The 14,357-nt window shown below is 42.9% G+C and overlaps 1 protein-coding gene across 1 annotated transcript in view; it reads left to right on the top strand.

The window, feature by feature from the left end:
• Window positions 1-239: 239 nt before the first annotated feature.
• The window catches only part of FRMD6 (FERM domain containing 6), a 116,898-nt gene continuing 102,780 nt past the window's right edge, over window positions 240-14,357 (top strand). The window contains exon 1 of the mRNA XM_063440085.1: window positions 240-672. The gene's annotated coding sequence lies outside the window, so the exon portion shown is untranslated. The remainder of the gene's footprint in view (window positions 673-14,357) is intronic.

Below are 14,357 nucleotides of genomic sequence, written 5' to 3'. Positions count from 1 at the left end.
AACAAAACGGTTAGTTTTAACAGACAGGTGTTTAAACATCTGCCATTTATTTTGCGCAATGGCGCGTCCCGGTGCCCATATTAGGAAAGTCACATTCCAGCTATGCAACTAATCCGTGAGCCTCCTCCTTTACCAGGATTCATGTCATTGCTTGACTCATCCCAAACTATAGAACGCCGGAGAAACAGCCAAAAATAGATTCATAAAACAAAAATAATATTAAATATAACGTGCATGTGTAGCGAGTACAGACCAGCGAAACGCTTTTTTTCTCCCCCAAGAATTTAGCTCAGGTTTTAAAAGAATTTGGCTGTTCACAATGTAAAGAAACATTTTTCAGCATCAGCTCGTGGACAGGTAAGGACATGTGTCTACGTTTAAACAGGGCTTGTCTGCTCTGTCGAACATAGCTTGTCAATACCTTCTTTCTGTTGCACAATACGAACTGTAAACACCACGAGGAAAGCACCACAGACGATACAGGAGACGTGCCGATTAAAAAGATAAAAAATATCGCATCAAGGTTTTTTTTTTTTAATCCATCGTCTGTCTGGGAAAACCGTGAAATAGAGAAAAATAAATTTCCGAGGGACATTTAGCGAGAGAACCCGGATCGGACGTGTAATATGGAATAATGGCAGAGGACTCTGGATAGACGAAGCAGATAAAAAGGTAAGAAGCGCCCGTCGGGTTTCATTTATCTCGGAGTCCGTTTGTTCCATCAATGTGTGAACAAATAAGAAGATGGAATTATTTCATTTTGTACCAATTAATTATGGAGATTTGTGATCCGTGCACATAGATTTTTTCTCTTGGATAAATAGATGCACTTGGCAAACAAGTCATTTTTATTTAATTTTTTTGTAAAATGTTAAGTAGGTCTTACTCTATGTCAGTAGTTAAAGAATTCTGTTTTCAGGAAGGTGCGGGCACTGCACAATGCTCGCCAACAGTAGGAACTGGGTCTAAAAAGTCCAATTTTGGAGCAAAGTTCTAAAAGCAGAGACTTTTGAAGGTACAGTTTGCTGGTTTACAGCTTTATTCTTCTTTGTACATAACCTGCATGTTGTGTTTCCAGAATAGTTTAATGGATTTGTATCTCCAAAATGATGGGGATGGGTGGTTTCCAAAAATGTTGCAAACAAATAGGGCAAATTTCTGTGGGGCAATTACCATGGAAACCAATAATCCCCCCGTTGGTTTCCATTCTGATTCTTTTACTGTATAATAATATATGATGATGTGAAAAATATGTATATGTTAAGGGTGATTGGAATAGGTCTTTATGTATAATAATCGATGAATACAAGGAGTCAAATTGTTAATAATCCTATTGGTGGCATGTTGGCCGCTCCTGAAGTCAGATGGTCAGAATACAATTAATGGGATTTGGAGGAGAGGAGGGTTATAACTTGCAGGGCAAAGCGAAGATTCAGAATCTGAGGTTCTAGGTGTCGCTTCAAGAAATGGGAAAAGAAGGAATTCAATGTCTTTATAGCAGATATAGTGGTAGAGCAATGTTACCAATGAGAAATGTGGATTCATTCGATATTAGAATTGCTTCAGGGGATGAAAATATTTTTTCTAATTATGATGAATTGTAATGGGCATCGCTGAGGTGGGATCTGCCTTTTGCTACGTTGATACATAGATATGGGAAATATGGACAAATGTAACTGTATGGACACATTTTACCGGACTACTATTTACAATGAAAGCATATTGCCTTACATTAAGCACTGTTCAGAATCTGAGATTACTTGTCTAAATTAATATTCACATAGACACACACACACACAATATGTATAATCTCTAGGAAATCTTGCATATAATTGCTTATATGCTTATACAGAGTTTGGGCATATTTGTATAGAGTTTAAACTATTGAATTAGCGCTGCCCTTTGTAAGCAATGTCGCACAATACGTGATTTTTGTAAGATATTACTAATACCGGTAGCCCGGGGTGACTTGCGCAGTGAGTACATGACTGCATCATGCGCCACGACCCTCTCTGTCTGCCGTCAACAATGGGCTGTCACAAGAAAATCCATCAAGGGAACTGTGGACGTGTAAGGGTTAATGAGGGGCTGAAAATCCCTGCAAATTGCTGCCACATGTGGGAAGGACATGGGGCAATAAAGAAATTAACTCTCCTGGGTCTATTGATGTCTGGGGGCAAGCCCTCCTCACCCAGGTGGGATGTATGGGGTGGAGAGGATCCTTCTCTGTGCGTGCTGGGATTGTCCCTGGAGAAACACTTCTTAACACGAGTTAGGGGTAATAAAACATTCTGGCTGCAGGGGGTTTGGTGCAATGAATGAGCAGCTATGTAGAATGCAAGGTTAATCCGCCGTATTCCCCACACATGCAACGATGCATTGCTGGGCTGCTATTTAGGCAACACACATTCAGCGCTGCTGTAAACATCCTGTATATTTAAAAAAAGAAATAGAAAACAAAGCAGCCATTTTAATGCCAAAACGTTTTCTTGAGTGTGGTGTCAGGATCAAATGCACACAGTGTTTCCACATGCAATGGCAGAGTGAAATGAATGGCTGCCTGTGTGCAGTGTCAGTACATAAGCCGGTGTTTGTGAACACTTAGTGTCCTAGAGATGGCACGTGTTAGCGTGTGCCGTGTCAGTGAATGTTTTCCAAGGTGTGAAAATTCATGGTAGCGTGGCCGTGTTTGCATGCGCAGTGTTAGTGGTAGCGTGGCCGTGTTTGCATGCGCAGTGTTAGTGGTAGCGTGACCGTGTTTGCATGCGCAGTGTTAGTGGTAGCGTGACCGTGTTTGCATGCGCAGTGTTAGTGGTAGCGTGACCGTGTTTGCATGCGCAATGTTAGTGGTAGCGTGGCCGTGTTTGCATGCGCAGTGTTAGTGGTAGCGTGACCGTGTTTGCATGCGCAGTGTTAGTGGTAGCGTGACCGTGTTTGCATGCGCAGTGTTAGTGGTAGCGTGACCGTGTTTGCATGCGCAATGTTAGTGGTAGCGTGGCCGTGTTTGCATGCACAGTGTCAGTGGTAGCGTGGCCGTGTTTGCATGCACAGTGTTAGTGGTAGCGTGGCCGTGTTTGCATGCGCAGTGTTAGTGGTAGCGTGACCGTGTTTGCATGCGCAATGTTAGTGGTAGCGTGGCCGTGTTTGCATGCGCAGTGTTAGTGGTAGCGTGACCGTGTTTGCATGCGCAGTGTTAGTGGTAGCGTGACCGTGTTTGCATGCGCAGTGTTAGTGGTAGCGTGACCGTGTTTGCATGCGCAGTGTTAGTGGTAGCGTGACCGTGTTTGCATGCGCAATGTTAGTGGTAGCGTGGCCGTGTTTGCATGCGCAGTGTTAGTGGTAGCGTGACCGTGTTTGCATGCGCAGTGTTAGTGGTAGCGTGACCGTGTTTGCATGCGCAATGTTAGTGGTAGCGTGGCCGTGTTTGCATGCACAGTGTCAGTGGTAGCGTGGCCGTGTTTGCATGCACAGTGTCAGTGGTAGCGTGGCCGTGTTTGCATGCGCAGTGTTAGTGGTAGCGTGACCGTGTTTGCATGCACAGTGTTAGTGGTAGCGTGACCGTGTTTGCATGCGCAATGTTAGTGGTAGCGTGGCCGTGTTTGCATGCACAGTGTCAGTGGTAGCGTGGCCGTGTTTGCATGCACAGTGTCAGTGGTAGCGTGGCCGTGTTTGCATGCACAGTGTCAGTGGTAGCGTGGCCGTGTTTGCATGCACAGTGTCAGTGGTAGCGTGGCCGTGTTTGCATGCGCAGTGTTAGTGGTAGCGTGACCGTGTTTGCATGCGCAGTGTTAGTGGTAGCGTGACCGTGTTTGCATGCACAGTGTTAGTGGTAGCGTGGCCGTGTTTGCATGCACAGTGTTAGTGGTAGTGTGGCCCTGTTTGCATGCACAGTGTCAGTGGTAGCGTGGCCGTGTTTGCATGCGCAGTGTCAGTGGTAGCGTGGCCCTGTTTGCATGCACAGTGTTAGTGGTAGCATGGCCGTGTTTGCAAGAGCAGTGTTAGTGGTAGCATGGCCGTGTTTGCAAGAGCAGTGTTAGTGGTAGCGCGGCAGTGTTTGCATGTGTAGTGTTAGTGGTAGCGTGGCAGTGTTTGCATGCACAGTGTTAACGGGAGTATAATGTGAGTGTGAGCAGTGGATATGAAGTACTAGTGTCGTGTCAATGTGTATGTGAGTGCAGCCTCATCGAGTGAGTGCGGTACCCTTCTTCTCCCATATTAGACCTCCGTTGCAGATTGCCCTACCCCCAACCGGTGAAGATAACAGTGTACAAACTGGAGTAATTCCACTGACACAGCGATATATAAAAGTTCTACAGATAACATAGCTCCTAGTAGGGAAACCTTCACCCAGCGATGGGCTCCTCAGAAGTTAAAGAATAGATCACATGTGGCCAGACCAACCTTGTTAGGCCAAAACCTGGCTTATCATCCTTTTCCCACGATTCCCCCAGTCCACTTATTGTTGCTACCCTTCTCATTCCCTGGGCTCAGTGTACACACGCCCCTACAGATGTTCTTAAATTCGGATGACCCCAGAAGACGAGGGCTTGGGTGGGAGTCCCATTCACCCCTCCCAAAGAGTGGACCTGATGGACACATCAAAGATTGCTCTCATTAGAGCACGCAGTCTTTTAATTGCCACTCTGATGATGCCGGATATTTTTAACATTTTAATATCCAGTTGTGGGCAAAGCCTGTAAAATGTTGAGGACTTGTAAACACAAAGAATGTACAATGAAATAAATTGAAAAGTGGCACCTATTTACTAAACTGTGAACTATGAGCTAAAATGGGGTGCTGCAGAATTTCTTCAACCCGTACATGATGCCAAGTCATACCAACTCCCCCAAAACAACTCCTTAGCCTACAACTCATACCTTACTCTCAGAAGATGTGCTCACTGTTCCGGAACATGAAATAAGAAAATACAAATCCCATCAATGTTTGGCCGCAATTAGTCACATGGTGACCACGGTCTATGTGATCTAACTCATCAAGTGTTCCTTGCTAATTGCTGTGTGCTGGTTAATATAAACTAATCAGAAGTAGTAATATTGTCATTTAAATGCATGAAGTGCAGCGATACAGCCTTTAAAAGTGGATTCAAAGTCTAAAGCAGGTGATGGCCACCTGCCGTTGCATCATAGGAAATATTGTTCAGAAACATCTGGCTTTCTCACAGGGCATGTTTTCGGCTAATTGGCAAACCCACCCCTCACCCCCCCCAAAAAAACATTTACGATTACAGGCACTCCACCAATCCTATTTAATTCTGCCAATGATTTTCTCTATTCATTGTTCTAACTGCCAGCAAATATTTATGTTAATAGCCATTTTAAAAAGAAAAATTCCCTGTTTTCCTCCCTGGTCGCCTATAATCTGCTTTTCGTGGGCCGGCTACAGGGCGAGGAATCTAAGTTTGTGTCTGTGTGGCCAGACACCCAAAGCAGACAGTGGGGTGACTTACTTTTTTTTTTTTAAATATCTTCTAACCTGCTCTACATTTGCGGCCGATCCAGTCAGATAACACAATGCTTAGAGAATTCTGCTAACAGATTAAAACAAGAAAAGTTCAAAGAAAACTTTAAAACAAAGTCCGTCCGCCAACACCACCACACTTAGAATGGATATGCCTATCAATGAACTGACAGCTACCAGAACTACTGTCCCGACAGATCAATAGCCCATCAAACTAGAAAATGTTCTTAAGTACAAATTGCCGTCTCTGGCTGGATTTGCGGGAGGATGTCTGCCTGACCTCTATGTGCTTTAACTGACATATTAGAGAGCGCTGTTTCCTATCTGGGATCAGAGGCCAGAGCAAACCACAAGATGCTTTTATCACAGGACATCGGCCCTGAAAGGGTTAAATCCATCTGGACATAGGATTTCTAATGCATACATTGCATAACAAGCTGTAACTCTATGAGTAGTTTCCTTGAATTAGCCGTAAAATAGACATTGACGGCTAGCAATAGCCACAGAACAGCGTTCAGGTCAGATCTAGAATGCAAGCTCATAGAGCAGAACCCTCGACATCCTCTATTCCTATGCGTCCAACCCATCTCATCGCACCTACAGCGCTACGGAATGTGTTGGCGCTTTATAAATAATAATCTGTCCTGGAGAATAGATACACGCTGTCCAGAGGATGGGACTAAAGGGGACACTTGCCCCCGTAATGCAACGTTTCACACCAAAAACTCTGTGATCCCTTCTATGCCTGGATAATTGTTTATAAAGCGTCAACAAATTCCGTAGGGAATCAAACCTGTCAGTCATTGCTCAGTGTTTAATACCATGATCCCATCACTATCTGGGCCAGGGAAACGTTATAACTGTAAGCCATGCAGACAGCAGAAGGTACAGCCCTGGAAGTACTACACACAGGGGGAACTAAACCATCAATTCGTCCTGAATAATTAGCTATGTTTTTACATTTGCCCCTTTTGTGAAAAGCCTGCTGAACATGCCAAAGATTATAGACACAACTAAATGCAAGAAAACTATTTGGGGACTTAATGGGGACCGCCAGCACATCCAGATATCCCCCAGCAATGAAACGGTTAAAGAGACACCATTAGATACACACTTCACACGGATGAATTGAGACACACACTATCCTTGGCCATCACTGCCAGGCTCAGCCTTGGTTTGGGATCAGTGTAGGGTGGTATTGGCATTCCATTAATGGCTGCATGTTCTGTACATGTCTGGCCCTGCCCATTCACACGGTATGGGCTGGTCCCCCTGTGTGAAACAAATGGTGAAAGGGCTGGAGACGGTGCACCCTTCTGAACAACAATACTTCTAATCGTGGGAGAATCACAACACAAGGTGTGGTTTGCTCTTATTAACTCATCTAAATGAATAATGTGCTCACAATACAGTGTGTGTGTCTTCGAGTTCCACATGGTATGACTACAACTGCTCTTCACCGGGTGAACTTCTCTATATTATTTATTTAAAGACGGGATGATTAATATATACTTATTTCCTTGTATCTTATCTAGTGGAGGTACGGCGCATTCAGACAGAGTTTTACTATGATACAGTGCTCACACCGTACAAAGGTTAAAGTCTATAGTTTGTCGTTTGTTTGTTTGTTTGTTTATTATACTACATGTGTTTATGAATTTGCTGCACAATTGAGAACCGATGAGTGATGCTGATGGTAAAAAGCGAGTGGTGAAGAGACAGCAGCCATAGTGGTTACGGAAGATTGATGAGCTAGCACTGGAGGTCCTCAAGGAGAGATAAGACAGTGTTGGGAGACTGCTAAGATGCAACAAGACTGTGATGAATATTATGAAAGAAACAGGATGAGAGCAGAGAGACCGCGGAGACAGATTGCAAAAGATAGGAATACCTCGGTGGTGGGTCTGGAAAAGACAGGGAGACCGTGGTGGTGGGTCTGGAAAAGATAGGGAGACCGCGGTGGTGGGTCTGGAAAAGATAGGGAGACCGTGATGGTGGGTCTGGAAATGATAGGGAGACCACGGTGGTGGGTCTGGAAAAGATAGGGAGACCACGGTGGTGGGTCTGGAAAAGATAGGGAGACCACGGTGGTGGGTCTGGAAAAGATAGGGAGACCACGGTGGTGGGTCTGGAAAAGATAGGGAGACCACGGTGGTGGGTCTGGAAAAGATAGGGAGACCACGGTGGTGGGTCTGGAAAAGATAGGGAGACCACGGTGGTGGGTCTGGAAAAGATAGGGAGACAGTAATGGTGGTTTTGGAAGAGAGGAAGACAGCAATTGTGGTTTTTGGAAAAGAGAGAGAGACCGCAAGAGGATGTTGGCTTAACATTTGCTTGAAACATAACAGGACAAATAAGGATAATCTTAATACAGTAGCAGTATGTGTAGGGTTGGAGGAAGTAATTTGTATAGTATCTTAGCCAAAATGTCCTGTAATCTGTTGTTTCAATCTTTTTAGGTAAGAATTTAGGTATGTGTTAACTGAGCCAACATTAATAATTAACTCGTACAATGCAGACACAGGGGTTACTATTAACCCATCTCAATGGTCCTCGTTTTACCTAGAAAGGATGAAATCCTAAACTCACCATGCTGGGATCAAAACCTACTATCCTCAGGATTTACCGAGCTCATCACTTGGTCTATTAGCCGTGTGACCCATCTTCCTGACCTAATGCAGAGATACAGCGTTACTTGGCTGCAAAATGAGAGCTCCTCAGTGATTCACTTTTTGATTTATTTTACTTAATAGCCGGGGATTTGGTTTATGCAGTGAATTATTCCACAGGAAGTAGGTTCAGTTATAAATATCTGGGAAGGAGTTACCCAAGCACATATCTTGGTGGTAATCTAGACACCGTTATTTATACGGAGACAGAATCCAAATGCCAAGTTCAACATGGAAAGTGTGTTCGCATGCAAAGAGAACAGGATGCATTCAAAGCATCAAAGTACGATTTGCTCCTGTTGGCAATCTTTTGATGATGGATCATGGGTAGAAAAGTGATGGTGCATCCTCCAGATGGGCCAGAACCAGGGGGCTTGCCATTAGTAAAACAGTAATACATATTTACACCCCAACATATCGACACCTAAGTTTGTCTTTTAAACTGCTCTTGGACAACATTTCCCAGAGTTCCTTGTGTCACAGTTGCAGTTACCCTTACACACAGGAATAAGGGTCCAACAAAATAAGGGTCCAAAAGCCATATTAACAGGTCTTTGAGGGGCCGGACATAATGCTCTAAAAGATAGAATTAAAGTCAGGAGTAGCTGAGGTCAGAAATACAGAGATACGGATATGCAAAAACTAAGCCAGGTCACGATACCAGATATTCACAAGTCAATATACAAGCCGGGTCACGATACCAGATATACACAGGTCAATATACAAGCCGGGTCACGATACCAGATATACACAGGTCAATATACAAGCCGGGTCACGATACCAGATATCCACGGGTCAATATACAAGCCGGGTCACGATACCAGATATACACAGGTCAATATACGAGCCGGGTCACAATACCAGATATACACAGGTCAATCTACAAGCCGGGTCACGATACCAGAGATACACCGGACAATAGACAAGCCGGGTCACGATACCAGATATACACAGGTCAATGAACAAGCCGGGTCACGATACCAGATATACACAGGTCAATATACAAGCCGGGTCACAATACCAGATATACACAGGTCAATCTACAAGCCGGGTCACGATACCAGATATAAACAAGTCAATATACAAGTCAGGTCACGATACCAGATATACACAGGTAAATCTACAAGCCGGGTCACAATACCAGATATACACAAGTCAATATACAAGCCGGGTCACGTGTGTTCAGTGTGTGTGTGTCTTGAAGAACTGTGACAGCTATCTCTATTGCCCAATCAGTAGTCCATGATAGGAAATGTCGATATAAGTTATCATAAGATAGCGAAATAAATTAACAATAACTAATGATTGGTTTTTTTTTCATGTTTTAATTATATAACTAAAACTGAACCAAGATATGATCAGCTTGTCTCTTCTGATGTAGTATTTATAAACTAGATTTCCACACCTTACGTCTTCACGTTTAGTCAATAAATCTTTACATATTGCACAGGGTAGGACAGGACAGGTAGACGTATATCTCTGTTAGCGCACAAGACAATTTACTTTGACTGCTGTCTCATTATATAATAAAAGGACGGATAAACACAATCTGTTATCTGATTATCTGATTTATGGGTTCTTTCATATTCCTACAGCATCATGCAAGGTTTCCATGGGGGAGGGGGGGGGGGGGTTCCGGGGAAGACGACATGGGAATTGCAGTAAGATAGATAATTTCTCTTAAGAAACATAGACTATCTCAGCCGCTCAGCAAATTTAAATTTGACTGTAATTGTGTTAGAAGGAAAGACTTGCACATTCAACAATTCTAGCGTCCTCCTGGAGACACAGTCAATCTTTCAAATAACGCAGTGGGAAGACGTTTACTGTGAATATTCAACTCCACATTTAGCCTAAGCCACAAAGCAGCAAACTATGTACAGATGAGGGAGGTATTGTTTTTGGCAGCAAAAATGCTGGGAATATAACTCTTCAGAAACCGTTTTATTGGAAGACTGTGAAAGTAACTACTCACAGACCCACTTAAAACGGCTGTAATAATAGCTATGCCTCATACATTTTATTGAGAAATCAGTGCTTAATTGTATTTTAAACAGAATATAAAAATTACATTGAACCTATTTTACATAAAACATACTTAAACACAGCAAACAAAATAATAGCTGTAATAGACATGACTGGCACAGGAATTCATTTTAGCATGGAGGATTCCATTTATTATTATTTGTTTTAAACTTTACATTTTATTTGTACTTTGTGTTAAAGCCCCAAATAATCGATTTTTGAACAGACTTTTGAAGACGTTGTTGGTACGATACAGAATGTGACTGCCGGTAAACACCAATTGTGCCTTGCTGTTCACTACACACAGTTTGCCCAATGGTCCTCCGTTCTCATGGAACACCAAAGGTCCAGGTTTGGTCAGTAAACCGAGACTGGAAATGGAAAACTTCTTAGACTTCTTATCAATGTTACTGACGGAAATGGAGCAAAGTCCAAAAAGTGGAGCAATGTCCAAGGAAACAACGGGAGCATTATTTAGGATCTCCTGCTGATTGCTACATTTTTAGAAATGTGACCATATATAAATCTCCCCCTGTCGCAATCATTCTGCCAAACAATCCAATCCTCCTGAGGCTCATCTCGTCACCATTTGCTTACATTCTGTGAGGGCAGATTAAGAAAGGATCTCTTTTAAAATAGGATTATGATCCGGATTAGGTCGGAGGAAGTAAACCTGACAATGGAGCAGTTTTCAGAATTACTGTTTTGGGTGTTTTCACAGTTTGATGGATGTAATTGCTCTGTGGGTGTTAGTTGGAATAATATTGCTTTATATTCACCTTTAAAAAGTGATCACGTATTGTGTTACTCATTTTCTAATTCCTGTGATAAAATCTAATTATTTAAAATACTTTTATGGAATTCACTTCAGTTTCGCAGTTTTGCTATGTTCGTTTCACTTCACTTCAGAAAATTAGCCCTGATAATGCTAATTCGAGGCAAATCTAGAATCTCATTGTGATCAAAGTTATCAAAATTACCTTTCAAGGCAGCTTCCGCAGTGCCAAGGAATGGGGGGGAGGGGGGGGGGGGAGGCGCAGAAGAGGGAAGGGGCATCCAACCAGGATTCAGCCAATAAATGAAAGGGGGATAAATCACGAGATAACATTGGATGTCCACTCTACAGTGGAGCTAACATGGCTCTTTGTTCTCCTGAATCTACTTCCTGTATTGAAAGGATGATTGGATTAATTGGTAGAGTCTCATGTAACTCAGACATGATAAACATGGGTCATTACCACTACCACGATTTATGCCACCGTTTACTCTTACTCGTCTTATGTCAGAGCACTAAATAAATAAATCGTGTCCGGCTTCAAAGTCACCCAAGACTGCCCCAACTCATTCCAAATAAAATATGGCTTATAACTTTTTAACGAGATCCAATTGGTAGCCCATCACTTATTTGCTCATTTCAGGTGAGCAATGTGGACGAGCATCATGCTAGATTAGCAATTGTTCACAGGATCCATATTGTGTGTTTGGAGATAGCTAGACCACCCATTCTTCAACTGCAATACTGAATCAATGACTTTGATTAGCCTCTTCCTAATGCCAAAGGAGGCACCAAAGGGGGGCCATTGCACAGGGACTGCATTTTGGGTAAAGAAACAGTGTTAGGTGCACAGTTCTATTTAAATAAGGAGCGCAACGCCCTTAAAGTGTTCAGACAATCTTCTTACAATACAGAAGATAAAATTGGTGGCAATGGGACCTGTGGCCAGACACAAGTATGCAGTGATTGCTAGCTCTCTAGGTCAACTGACCCCAAAATTAGTCTTACACATGAAGCTAATGGTCATCACCTAATGATATTTTAGCAAGGCCAACAGGACGGTCTTATTCCAGTGAATAGAACCTTAAAAGCAGGTCTCTATTAGGAAAATGTTCTGGAAGTGAATTTACTCAATGATCTTTTACTGAACTAAAGAAATGACAGAAGGCATTCTTTACTAGGAGGTATGCAGCTGTATGGATCCCAGAGTACAGAAGATTTGGGGGGGGGGGGGGGGTGATCGTATATAGTCTGGCTTGATTTTTCGCAATTGCAGTAATATCAGATTAAAGTGCTTTAGTGCCGGAAGTCATGTTCGATCACATGCTGGAGAGACAGCTCACAACAACTTGAGAAAAGACGCCACAGTAAGGCGGAACGGATCAATTTTTTTCGTTTGTTTCTTCGAATCTTGTTGAGGAATACCAACGTGCAAGGTGTACTATATATTTGTTATGTTTTTTTGTTTGTTTAAAAAAAAAATTCAGATCAGTGCTAAAGTGTTTATAATTGTACGTAAGCTGCAATTTGTCTGAACTTTGTCCTCCGCGGGTGAAATGTTAATATGCGTATTGTAATTATCCAGTTTCGTTAGTGAAATGCTCACACTCTGCTCCTAGAAGAGATCACATATTGATGGCTACAGAGTCCATTCTCAGGTAAAATAGCACTTTGAGGAATAGAGAACTGAAGCATCGAAAGCGATGTGTCATTTTTTTTTAGACAGACACTAACACACGCTACATGCAGACACCAACTTAACATATTCATCCAGCTATTTTTTAAACTTGACATCCTACATTCCGTGTACCGTCCTATATTCCGTGTATCAGTACCGTAACATCCTAATATCCATGTATCGGTACCGTAACATCCTATATTCCATGTATCGGTACCATAACGTCCTATATTCCATGTATCGGTACCGCAACATCCTAATATCCATGTATCGGTACCGCAACGTCCTATATTCTGTGTATCAGTACCGTAACATCCTAATATCCATGTATCGGTACCGTAACATCCTATATTCTGTATATCAGTACAGTAACATCCTATATTCTGTGTATCCGTACCGCAACGTCCTATATTCTGTGTATCCGTACCGCAACGTCCTATATTCTGTGTATCCGTACCGCAACGTCCTATATTCTGTGTATCCGTACCGCAACGTCCTATATTCTGTGTATCCGTACCGCAACGTCCTATATTCTGTGTATCCGTACCGCAACGTCCTATATTCTGTGTATCCGTACCGCAACGTCCTATATTCTGTGTATCCGTACCGTAACATCCTATATTCTGTGTATCCGTACCGTAACGTCCTATATTCTGTGTATCCGTACCGTAACGTCCTATATTCTGTGTATCCGTACCGTAACGTCCTATATTCTGTATATCTGTACCGCAACGTCCTATATTCTGTGTATCCGTACCGTAACATCCTATATTCTGTGTATCCATACCGCAACGTCCTATATTCTGTGTATCCGTACCGCAACGTCCTATATTCTGTGTATCCGTACCGCAACGTCCTATATTCTGTGTATCCGTACCGCAACGTCCTATATTCTGTATATCTGTACCGCAACGTCCTATATTCTGTGTATCCGTACCGTAACATCCTATATTCTGTGTATCCGTACCGTAACATCCTATATTCTGTGTATCCATACCGCAACGTCCTATATTCTGTGTATCCGTACCGCAACGTCCTATATTCTGTGTATCCGTACCGCAACGTCCTATATTCTGTGTATCCGTACCGCAACGTCCTATATTCTGTGTATCCGTACCGTAACATCCTATATTCTGTGTATCCATACCGTAACGTCCTATATTCTGTGTATCCGTACCGTAACGTCCTATATTCTGTGTATCCGTACCGTAACGTCCTATATTCTGTATATCTGTACCGCAACGTCCTATATTCTGTGTATCCGTACCGCAACGTCCTATATTCTGTGTATCCATACCGCAACGTCCTATATTCTGTGTATCCGTACCGCAACGTCCTATATTCTGTGTATCCGTACCGCAACGTCCTATATTCTGTGTATCCATACCGCAACGTCCTATATTCTGTGTATCCATACCGCAACGTCCTATATTCTGTGTATCCGTACCGCAACGTCCTATATTCTGTGTATCCGTACCGCAACGTCCTATATTCTGTGTATCCGTACCGCAACGTCCTATATTCTGTGTATCCGTACCGCAACGTCCTATATTCTGTGTATCCGTACCGCAACGTCCTATATTCTGTGTATCCGTACCGCAACGTCCTATATTCTGTGTATCCGTACCGCAACGTCCTATATTCTGTGTATCCATACCGTAACGTCCTATATTCTGTGTATCCGTACCGTAACGTCCTATATTCTGTGTATCCGTACCGTAACGTCCTATAT

The sequence above is a fragment of the Pelobates fuscus genome, chromosome 13 (assembly GCF_036172605.1).
Source record: "Pelobates fuscus isolate aPelFus1 chromosome 13, aPelFus1.pri, whole genome shotgun sequence".
In the NCBI taxonomy this organism is placed as follows: Eukaryota; Metazoa; Chordata; class Amphibia; order Anura; family Pelobatidae; genus Pelobates; species Pelobates fuscus.
The sequence above is the reverse complement of the archived record's forward strand: the minus strand, read 5'-3'. Positions and strand labels throughout refer to the sequence as shown.